The sequence below is a fragment of the Sus scrofa genome, chromosome 14, assembly GCF_054392235.1.
Source record: "Sus scrofa isolate SSC_HxYL_T2T_F1_AM1 chromosome 14, Sscrofa_HxYL_maternal_Yorkshire_Landrace_v2.0, whole genome shotgun sequence".
In the NCBI taxonomy this organism is placed as follows: domain Eukaryota; kingdom Metazoa; phylum Chordata; class Mammalia; order Artiodactyla; family Suidae; genus Sus; species Sus scrofa.
In genome coordinates, this window is record NC_139396.1 from 87,814,335 (window position 1) to 87,826,605 (window position 12,271).

Below are 12,271 nucleotides of genomic sequence, written 5' to 3' on the forward strand. Positions count from 1 at the left end.
ACCTACCTCAACATAATAAAGGCCATATATGACAAACCCAGAGCTACCATCATTCTCAATAGTGAAAAGCTGAAAGAATTCCCGCTAAGGAACAAGACAAGGATGTTCATGCTCACCACTACTATTCAACACAGTTTTGGAAGTCCTAGCCACAGCCATCAGAGAAGTAAGAGAGATATAAAGAATCCAAATTGGAAAGGAAAAAGTCAAACTATCACCATTTGCAGATGACATGATACTATACCTAGAGAATCCTCAAGACTCTACCAGAAAACTGTTAAGAGCTCATCCATGAATTTGGCAAAGTCGCAGGATACAAAATTAATACACAGAAATTGACGGCATTTCTATGTACTAACAATGAAAGATCAGAAAGAGAAATTAGGGAAGCAATCCTGTTTACCATTGCATCCAAAAGAATAAAATACCTAGGAGTAAACCTACGTAAGGAGACAAAAGACCTGTACTCTGAAAACTATAAGACACTGATGAAAGAAATCAAATATGACACAAACAGATGGAAAAACATACCATGCTCTTGGATTGGAAGAGCTAATATCATCAAAATGACTATACTACCCAAAGTAATCTACAGATTCAATGCAATCCCCATCAAACTACCAACCATGGTTTTCACAGAACTCGAACAAAATATTTTAAAGTTTGGAAGCACAAAAGACCCAGAATAGCCAAAGATATCCTGAAAAAGAAAAATGGAGCTGGAGGAATCAGGCTCCCGGACTTCAGACTATACTACAAAGCAATAATCATCAAAACCATATGGTACAAAGGCAGAAATATAGATCAGGGGAACAGGATAGAAAGCCCAGAATTAAATCCACACACCTACAGTCTATGACAAAGGAGACAAGAATAGACAATGGAGAAAAGACAGCTTGTTCAATAAGTGGTGCTGGGAAAACTGGACAGCCACATGTAAAAGAATGAAATTAGAACATTAGAAATTAGAACATTCCCTAATACCATACACAAAAATGTACTAAAAATGGATTAAAGACCTAGATATAAGACCAGACACTATAAAACTCATAGAGGAAAACAGAGGCCAAACATTCTCTGATATAAGCCAGAGCAAAGTCTTTTCAGATCTACCTTTTAGAGTAATGACAGTAAAAACAAAAATAAACAAATGGGACCTAATGAAGCAACTGACAAGGGATTAATCTCCAAAATTTATAAACACCTTCTGCAGCTCAATAACAAACAAACAAACAAACAAACAACCCCATTATAAAATGGGCAGAAGATCTAAACAGACAACTCTCCAAATAAGACACACAGATGGCAAAAAAACACATAAAAAAATGTTCAACATCACTAATTATTAGAGAAATGCAAATCAAAACCACTGTGAGGTACCACTTTACACTGGTCAGATTGGTCCCATGAAGAAGTCTACAAACAGTAAGTGCTGGAGAGTTGAAGAGAAAAGGGAACCCTCCTACAATGTTGGTGGGAATGTAAATTGGTGTAACCACTATGGAAAACAGTATGGAGATTCCTCAGAAAACTAAAAATAGAATTACCACTTGATACAGCAATCTCACTCCTGGGCATCTATCCAGAGAAAACCATGACTCAAAAAGATACATGTACTCCAATGTTCACTGCAGCACTATTCACAGTAGCCCAGACATGGAAGCAACCTAAATGTCCATTGACAGAGGAGTGGCTAAAGAAGATGTGGTACATATTATATACACAATGGAATATTACTCGGCCATTAAAAGGAATGAAATAATGGCATTTTTAGCAACATGGATGGACCTAGAAATTATCTTTCTAAGTGAAGTCGGTCAGATAGTGAGACAGCAACATCAAATTCTATCACTTATATGTGGAATCTAAAAAAGGACATCATGAACTTCTTTGCAGAACAGATACTGACTCACAGACTTTGAAAAACTTATGGTTTCCTAATGAGACAGGTTGGGGGTGGGGGGATGTACTGAGGGTTTGGGATGGAAATGCTATAAAATTTGTTTGTGATGATCATTATAAAACTATAAATGTAATAAAATTCACTGAGTAACCAAAAAAACATAGCAGCAAAAATTGTAAGCTATTCAGTAAGTCTATCAGGAAGTGTGCAGAATTTTGTAGAGAAAACTGAAGTTTATAGAAGGACTCTCCCCCAAGTTTAATCAAGAGAAACCTTTAATCTTTATTATAAAGATGTCAATTTTCCTCATATATACTTCAAATGAAATTCCATCATGAGAATCCCAACTGAATCTTTTATGGAAGGTGATGAAGTTATTCTAAAATGTGTATAGTTTTAAAAATTAATTTTCAAAGTAAAAAAGTGAGTTTATAACTGAGATGAATATAAATTTTTATTCAAAAGACTTTTAATGATGATCTCTTCAAATTCTTGATGGTCGTCATCAATGAGAAATTTTGTTTACACAAGTAAACATTAATATAAATTTATAAAATTTAAAAAAAGAAATAATAAAATGATCTCTATTTGCATATAACGTGATATTACATAGCAAAAACCTTGAAGAATTAACAAAAAAACCATTAGAGCTAATAAACAAGTTCATCAAGTTTGCAGGATACAAGTAAGATCAACTTAAAAAGATCCATTGTATTTCTATGTACCAGTAATGAAAAGTCTTAAAATGGAATTAAGAATACAATTCTACTAAACTAGGTTTCTGAAGGCCAACTGACTGAACTTAATTCTAGATAAAAAATTTACTACTCTTGTGACCTTGCTCAGAGCCTCTGAATGACAATTTTATTAATTGCAACTTACCTTTTATTTAATAACTCAAAAATACTATGCCTTTGTACCAGGCATTATTCCAACTTCTAAAGTTAGCACTAAAATAACTCTGTCCCTCACAGAGTTTATCTTCTTAAAAAATAAAAGAAAAAAAGAAAACAATTCCATTTACGATAGCATCAAAAAAATAAACTACTTAGGAATAAATCTAATCCAAATAAATACAAGATTTGTACACTGAGAACTATAAAACATTACTGAAAGAAACTAAAAAAGACATAAATATGTAGAAAGACACCTTGTACTCATGTATTGGAAGACTTAATATTGTTAAGATGGCAATATTCCTCAAATTGATTTGTAGAGAAGAAGCAATTCCTGCCAAACTCCAACTATTTGAGCTCCCACTGTGGTGCAATGGGATCAGAAGCATCTTAAGAGTATTGAGATGGGGCTTCAATCCCCGGCCAGGCACAGTGTGTTAAGGATCAGTCATTGCCACAGCTGCAGCTTAGGTCACAACTGCAGTTTGGATCTGATCCCCGACCCAGGAACTCCATATGCCATGGGGCGGGCAAAAATGGAAAAAAAAAAAACAAAAAATCAACTACCTTCTTGTAGAAATGAGCAAATTTATCCTAAAATTCATTTAGAAATGCAAGGAACTCAGTGAAAACAATTTTGAAAAAGAACTAATTTGAAGAACTCAATAGTTCTTGACTTCAAAAAGCTACAGTAAAAGAAGGGTATGGTATTGGCATTAAGGTAGACACATAGATCAAGGGAATAGAATTGAAAGTCCAGAAATACACCCCCACATCTATAGAGCCAATTGATTTTTGACGGGGGAAAAAAAAAAAAAACTGTTCAATAGGGGGAAAAGAGAGAGTCTCAACCAACAGTACTAGACCAACTGTATAACCACACCTAGCTCATAGCATAATCAAAAACTAATTCAAAATGGATCACAGATGTAAATGTAAGAATAAAACTATAAACCTCATGACTCTCCAAAAAGGGGCACGACAACTCAAATGATGAGAGAAAATATTTACAAGTCAAAATATCTGAGGAGCGTCTATTATTCAAAATACATAAAGATCCCATTGATTTATTTTTGCTTTGGGAGGCTGACCTGAGGAAACATTTGTAAGGTTGATGTCAGAGAACATTTTGTCTATGTTCTCTTCCATGAGTCTGATGGTGTTTTGTCTTATATTTAGGTCTTTAAGCCATTTTGAGTTTATTTTCATGCATGGTGTGAGTGTATGTTCTAGCTTCATTGATTTGCATGCAGCTGTACAGGTTTCCCAGCAATTCTTGCTGAAAAGACTGTCTTTTTCCCATTTTATGTTCTTACCTCCTTTGTCAAAGATTAATTGACCATAGGTGTCTGGGTTTATTTCTGGGTTCTCTATTCTGTTCCATTGGCCTGTATGTGTTTTGGTACCAGTACCATGCTGTCTTGATGACTGTGGCTTTGTAGTATTTCTTGAAGTCTGGGAGAGTTATGCCTCCTGCTTGGTTTTTGTTCCTCAGAATTGCTTTGGCAATTCTGGGTCTTTTATGGTTCCATGTAAATTTTTAGATTGTTCTAGTTCTGTGAAAAATGTCATGGGTAAATTGATAGGGATTGCACTGAATCTGTAAATTGCTTTGGGTAGTATGGCCATTTTTACAATATTAATTTTTCCAACCCTGGAGCATGGAATAGCTTTCCATTTCTTTACATCTTCCTTAATTTCCTTGATTAATGTTTTATAGTTCTCAGCATATAAGTATTTTACCTCCTTGGTCAGGTGTATTCCCAGGTATTTGATTTTTTGAGGTACAATTTTAAAAGGTATTGTACTTTTTTATTCCTTTTCTAATATTTCATTGTTAGTGTATAGAAATGTGACTGATTTCTGAATGTTAATCTTATATCCTGCTACTTTGCTGAATGTGTTGATCAGTTCAAGTAGTTTTTGGGTTGAGTCCTTAGGGTTTTCTATATATAGTATCATGTCATCTGCATACAGTGACAGTTTTACCTCTTCTCTTCCTATTTGGATGCCTTTTATTTCTTTTGTTTGTCTTATTGCTGTGGCTAGGACTTCTAGTACTACGTTGAATAACAGTGGTGAGAGTGGGCAGGCTTTAGATTTTAGTGGGAAGGCTTTCGGCTTTTCTCCATTGAGTATTATATTTGCTGTGGCTTTGTCATAAGTGGCTTTGATTATGTTAAGGTATTTTCCCTCTATACCCACTTTGGTAAGAGTTTTGATCATGAATGGATGTTGGACTTTGTCAAATGCTCTTTCTGCATCTATTGAGATGATCATGTGGTTTTTGACTTTTCTTTTGCTAATGCGGTGTATGATGTTGATTGATTTGCGTATGTTGAACCATCCTCGTGAACTTGGGATGAATCCCACTTGGTCGTGGTGTATGATCTTTTTTATATGTTGTTGGATTTGTTTGGCTATGACTTTGCTGAGAATTTTTGTGTTTATATTCATCAAAGATATTGGCCTATAGTTTTCTTTCTTAGTGGTATCTTAGGTTTTGGAATTAGGGTGATGGTGGCATATAGAATGTCTTTGGGAGTGTTCCTTCTTCTTCAACCTTTTGAAAAAGTTTAAGGAAGATGGGTATAAGTTTCTCTTTGTGTGTTTGGTAGAATTTGCCTGTGAAGCCATCTGATCCTGGACTTTTATTTGTAGGGAGTGTTTTTATGACATATTCAATTTCATTTCTAGTGATTGGTCTGTTCAGTTGATCTATTTCTTCTTGATTCAGTTTTGGCAGGCTGTAAGTCTCTAGAAAGTTGTTCATTTATTCTAGGTTGTCAAATTCATTAGCATACAATTGTTCATAGTATTCTTTCATGTTTTTTTGTATTTCTGCAGTATCTGTTGTGACTTCTCCTTTTTCATTTCTTATTTTGTTTATTTGGGTTTTTTCTCTCCTCTTCTTGGTGAGTTTAGCCAGAGGTCTGTCAATTTTGTTTACCTTTTCAAAGAACCAGCTCTTGGTTTTATTGTTTGTTTGTCTTTTTGTCTTTTGAGGGCCACACCCATGGCATATGGAGGTTTCCAGGCTAAGGGTCTAATTGGAGCTGTAGCCTCCAGCCTATGACACAGCCACAGCAACGCCAGAGCCAAGCTGCGTCTATGACCTACACCACAGCTCACGGCAACGCTGCATCCTTAACCCACTGAGAGAGGCTAGGGATCGAACCTGCAACCTCATGGTTCCTAGTCGGATTCATTTTCTGCTGTGCCACGATGGGAACTCCTGATTTTTTTTCCATTTTTTTAAATCTCTATTTTATTAAGGGAGTGGAATGGATTGAGAGCTTGGGGTTAATAGATGCAGACTATTGCCTTTGGAATGGATTAGCAATGAGATTCTGCTGTGTAGCACTAGGAAGGAACTATGTTCAGTCATTTATGATGGAGCATGATAATGTGAGAAAAAAGAATGTATACATGTATGTGTAACTGGGTCACCATGCTGTACAGTAGGAAAAAAATAATGTATTGGCAAAATAAAAAAATAAAATAAAATAAAAAAACAGGAAGAAACAAAGAAACAAACAAAATGTATAAAGAACTCTTACAACTCGACAATGAGACAAATACACAATTTAAAATGGCAAAGAAGCTGAATAGATGTTTCTTCAAAAAAGATGCTTCTTCAAATAGACAATAAGCACTTAAAAAAAGTTTAGTATCATTAGTCACTAGGGAAATATAAATTAAAACTACAATGAAATACCACTTTATACCCACTAGGAAAACTATAATTTTTTTTTAAAAGGAAATAAAGTATTGCCAAGAATATGGAGAAATTAGAATCCTAATGGTGCAGTCAGTCTGGAAAACATTCTGACAGTTCCTCAATAGAGTTACCACATAATCCAGCAATTCCATTCCAAGGTATATACCCAAGAAAACTGAAAACAGATTTTCAAACAAAATTTGTACATGACTATTCACTACAGCACTATTCACAATAGCCAAAAAAAGGGAAACAATTCAAATGGGTATCGACTGATAAACAGATATAAACACACACACACACACACACACACACACACACACACACACACACACTGAAATATTATTCAGCCATGAAAGGAGTGAAATACTAATATGTGGTATAACATTTAAGAACCTTAAAAACAATATGCTAAATGAAAAAAACCTGATACAAAAGGCCACATATTGGATGATTTCATTTATATGAAATGTCCAGGATAGGAAAATCCATTGAGACAAAAAAGATGGTTGCCAGGGGCTAAGGGTCAGGGAATGGGGAGTGATTGCTAATAGCTATGGTTTTTCTTTATTATTGCATGAAAATGCTCTGGGATTACACAGCGATGATGGTTACACAGCTCTCTGAATATTCTAAAGGTCAATGAATCACACATTTTAAATTGGTGATTTTTATAGCTATCTGAATCATATCTCAATAAAAAGGTCAGTTTAAAAATAATTTCCTACTCAACATTAATAAAAACTAAAAAAGCAAAAAGTTGTCTATTTTAAAAAATAGATATATTTTTGTCAAAGAAAGGGATTTTGTTCTCATTTCTACCAGTTGGTTAGAAAGACCAATATTAAGATCATACCCAGTGACTAAACTAGCAATGGTAATGAGGGCCAGGGAATTTTAAAAATACTGTTTCCGAGAAACTCAATTGTCTTAGTTTGAGTTTCCCCAGAAACAGATCTTAAAACAGAGATTTATGTGCAAATAGTCTATTTGGGAGGTGAAGGAAATACCAGCAGGGGAGCCGGAAAGTGAGTCAGGGAAGGGAAGGCAGCCAATGAAGTGTGTGTTATCAGGCAAAATCACCACTGAGGGTAGCTGGAACTTGATCCTGTTGCGGAAGCCTGTGAGCCAGTGTAGAAATGTGTTTCAGAGTGACCCTCATCCCCAGGGATAAGGAGCTGGGATATTTACACTGCAATTCCCCTCATTGGTTGAGGGTTAGCTCCTCCAGCAGCAAAAGAAAGCCCTCAAGCAAAGAGAGGCAGATGCTGGTAGCTAGAAGCTGGGCAGACTTGCCCTGGAAAGGCCTGAGGACCCTGACAGTTTAGGGTATATCCCATCATCAGAACTCTCCACCAGATGGTTATAGATCATGAGTTTTGAATAAAAACTTAGATTAGAGTTTTAGCTTCAGCCCTTGGGGCAGGCTACTCAGCTTTCTGAGACATATTTCCCCATATGCAAAATGTGGGAAGGAGGGGGTAAAAACACATCTCACGGGAGCATTAAGAGGATAAAATAAGATGATACAGATGAATGTTCCTTACAATTTAGTTACTAGGCCTTTTAATTTTTAAATTTTATTTTAAAATATGTGGCACCCGCCCCCTTTCAATTTTGTTCATCAACCTATGAATATGCAGAGTAACAGAGTATTGTGGCAGCAACTGATGTATGTTTGCCAAAATGTGTTTCGTCTTTTTCGGGGCTCACGGATTACTTCTCCAAGGTGTCCTTGCACTTAGGGAAGACCATGTGATTGAAATGTGTTGCACTGCAAGGCTTGGTCCCAAAAACTTGCTACAAGCCCTTTTCTGTGTTCTTTCCCTTCTTCCGGCTGGTGGAAATGGAGAAAATTGCCAAGGTGACTTTACATGTTAAAGATGGTAGAGTATGGATCTCTGGACGACCCATCTACTCTCCCTTCCCATTTTTTTTTTTTTTTTTTTTTTTTTTGTCTTTTTGCCTTTTCTAGGGCTGCTCCAGTAGCATGTGGAGGTTTCCCAGGCTAGGGATCTAATCGGAGCTGTAGCCGCCGGCCTACACCACAGCCACAGCAATGCAGAATCTGAGCCGTGTCTGCAACCCACACCACAGCTCACGGCAACAGTGGACCCTTAACCCGCTGAGCAAGGCCAGGGATCCAACCCGCAACCTCATGGTTTCTAGTGGGATTCGTTAACCACTGCGCCTTGACGGGAACTCCCCTTCCTATATTGTTACATGAGCAAGAATTCCAGTACTGGAGTTCCCTTCGTGGCTCAGCGGAAATGAATCAGATAGCATCCATGAGGTCACAGGTTTGATCCCTGGCCTTGCTCAGTGCATTAAGGATCCGGCGTTGCTGAGTAGGTGGTAGATGAGGCTCGGATCTGGCGTTACTATGGCTGTGGTGTAGCTACAGCTCTGATTCAGCCCTTACCCTGGGGCTGAATCATATTCATACCCTCCATATTCCATGTTCGCGGCCCTAAAAAAAGACCAAAAAAAAAAAAAAAAAAAAGAATACTAGTACTTGTATTAGGTTCAAACCACTATAAATTTGGGGGTTTGTTAGAACAGCTACCATTACCCTAACAATTAAACCCATAATATATGAGAAAGATTTCCACCAAGGGGGGGTTGGCTTTACCCTAATTTAGTAAGGTTTCATTAAGTGGAACTGACTTTCTTTTTTTAACATTCTGATTAATGATAGTTGTGTTGGAGGGAGCTATGACAAGATAGGACAGAGTGCTGTGAATTCAATCCCCAAACAATACGTTTTCTAAAGCAGCCCTCCAACTGGAAAACTCATCATATCCTTGGCTAGCCCTAGGAAAAGAGAGCTGGAATCATGTCATCACAGCTAACATTTTCTACCTGAGAGTCTTCATCCTTCAGTATCTCTAAGATGATGGAAGATTGGAGGTAACAGACATATTGTGTATGGAAGGCCATTTGGGATGAGACAAGCAATTTCTTCTTCCTGCCCGATCTAATGAAAGATCTACTGAGAGAAGCAACTCAGACTCTGTACTTTGTTTTGTTTCCTTTCTGCCAATTAATTAATTCAAAAAGATAAAAAACATCATCTCTGTTCCAGTTTTCTATTGCTGAATAACAAGCTACCCCCAAATTAGTGGCATAGAACTGCTATTTTATTATGCTTATAGACACTTTGCAATCCAGACAGGGCACTGTGGATATGGTTTGCTTCTGCTCCAAGACGTCTGGAAACTCAGGTAGGAAGACGGAATGGCTAGGAGTTGGAGTCATCTCCAGGCAGAGGCTTCTTCATTCACATACTTAGTGTTTGGGCTGGGATGACTCAGTGGTTGGGCTCAGCTGGCCATTGACTAGAGAACCTGAACATGGCCTCTCCATGTGGCTTGAGCTCTCTCATCCCTCACAGAATACTTGGATTTCTGAACTGGTGGCTCAGGCTCCAAGAGTGCCTCTTCCAGAGATTAAGGCAGATTAAGTCCTGTTATAAACCAGTATCAGAAGTCACATGGTATCATTTCTATCATATTCTTTGGCCTAAGTAGCCCCAAGCCCATCTAGACTCTAGGAAAAGGGACACAGATAGCACCTCTACATATGATTAGTTTTAAAGACTTTGCTGTTGTATTTAAACCTTCATGATCTCTAATTTCAGCATCCAAATATAATTGATATTAACATTTTTATTTGTTATCAGCTTTAAAAAAAATCTCCAAATAAAATAAACATAGGAGAAAACTGTTGGTATAATTTTGTATCCCTGTCTTTTCACTTTTAACATATCCTGAGCACTTACCCATGTCATTAAAAATTCTTCAAAGAAAAAAGAGAAAAAGAAAAAAAAGGAATAAAAGAAAAAGAAGAAAAATAAGTCTTCAAAGATATTTGTTAAAAATGCATATCTATAGCAAGGATGTATCAGAATTTAATGTTTCATTCTTTGACATTTGACTTTATCATTTCTACAGTCAGCTTCACTAGCTTGAGTTACAAATACACTCGGGTCTAATTTTTTTCTTCTTGGTAAAAACCGAGCTAACTTACAGTACAGTGAACAAATATTATGTGTACAGACTGATGAATTTTTGCATATCTCTATGTACTCAAACCACAATACAAATATAGATATAGAACATTTTTATCACCTGGAATTTCCCTTGAAGTCCTGTCCCAGTCACCTTCCCCCACCCAGAGGTAATCACTATTCTGACTTTTATCTTCATTGCATAGATCCACTTGTTAAATTTCATATAAGAAATCAAAGCATATGTACTATTTTGTGTTTGATTCTTTCATTCACATAATCTTTGCTATTCATTCATGTTGTTGCATATATCCATAGTTTGTTCTTTTCTTATTGCTGAAATATTCCATTAAGTGAATATGTTATGGTAGATTTATTCATTAGCAGAGTTGATGGACATTTGTGTTTTCCATGTTTGAGTTATGATGGATAAAGGTGCTACAAACGTTCTTGTCTATGATTATTTGTAGACATATTTACTTAGTCCTTTTAGAACTTCATTCCACCCAGAAGTGGAATTTCTGGGTCCTAGAATAGTTGCATATGTACCTTTAATAGTTAGTACTCAACTGTTTTACAAGTATTTTAAGCAATATATAAAATTTCAGTTGCTCCATATCCTCAACAACAGTTGGTATTTCCAGTCTTTACAACTTAAGTCATTCCAGCAAATAAAGATTACTATTTTATTGTGGTTTTCATTTTCATTTCCTTGATGAATAATACTATATAGCACTTTTTCATATGCTTATTAATTATTTGGATAACTTCCTTTGTGAATTCTTATTGAAATCTTTTGCTAGTTTTTGTGAATTTTTTGTTTTTTTAAAAAATTTATTTGTAGCAGTTCTCTATATACTCTAAATCCAAATCTTTGCCTATTTGCTTTCTTTTTCTGTCTTTTTGCTTTTTAGGGCTGTACCTGCAGCATACAGAGGTTCCTAGGCTAGGGGTCTAATTGGAACTGCAGCCACCAGCCTATACCACAGCCACAGAAATGCCAGATCCAAGCCACGCCTGCGACCTACACCACAGCTCACCCCAGTGCCAAATCCTTAACCCACTGGTCCAGGGATCAAACCCACATCCTAATGGATACTACTTGGGTTTGTAACTACTGAACCACAACGGGAAATCCAGAAGTTCTTAATGTTAATCAATTCCAATTCATTAACTGCTTATGATGAGTGCTTTTTGTATTCTGTTTAAAAAATCTTTACCTATCCCAAGATCATTAGGATGTACACACATTTTTTTCTTCTAGAAAATTTCAGCTTTAAGTCTATATCCATTTTGCATTAATTTTTTTTGTAAATGGCATGTATTTCTAAAAAATAGATATGTATTCCAGTATCACTTATTGAAAAAGCTAACTGTTCTGCACTAAGTTAAAGGGCCTTTTACAAAAATCAAGTAACTGTATGTGTTTGTCTATTTATGACCTCTCTCTTCTATCAATTCAGTTGTCTATCCTTGTGTCACCAACATATTATCTTAATTACTATAAACTTATATAATATTCCAGGAAGTGGAGGGGGCTAGAGACTGAGTTTGGCTATGTGACTAATGACTCAATCATTCATGCCTACATAATGAAACCCCCAGTAAAAACTCTGGACACTGAGGTCTGGGTGAACTTCCTTGGTTTGCAATTACACGTCAGTATGCTGGGTGATGTGTCTGGAGGAAAAGAAAGCTTCATGTTTGGGACCCTCCCAGACCTTACCATATGTGTCTCTTCA

At 36.4% G+C, this 12,271-nt stretch overlaps 1 protein-coding gene across 1 annotated transcript in view; it reads right to left on the reverse strand.

Moving 5' to 3' along the window:
* Nucleotides 1–9,861: 9,861 nt before the first annotated feature.
* The window catches only part of RTKN2 (rhotekin 2), a 131,465-nt gene continuing 129,055 nt past the window's right edge, over nt 9,862–12,271 (reverse strand). The window contains exon 14 of the mRNA XM_084997049.1: nt 9,862–9,986. The gene's annotated coding sequence lies outside the window, so the exon portion shown is untranslated. The remainder of the gene's footprint in view (nt 9,987–12,271) is intronic.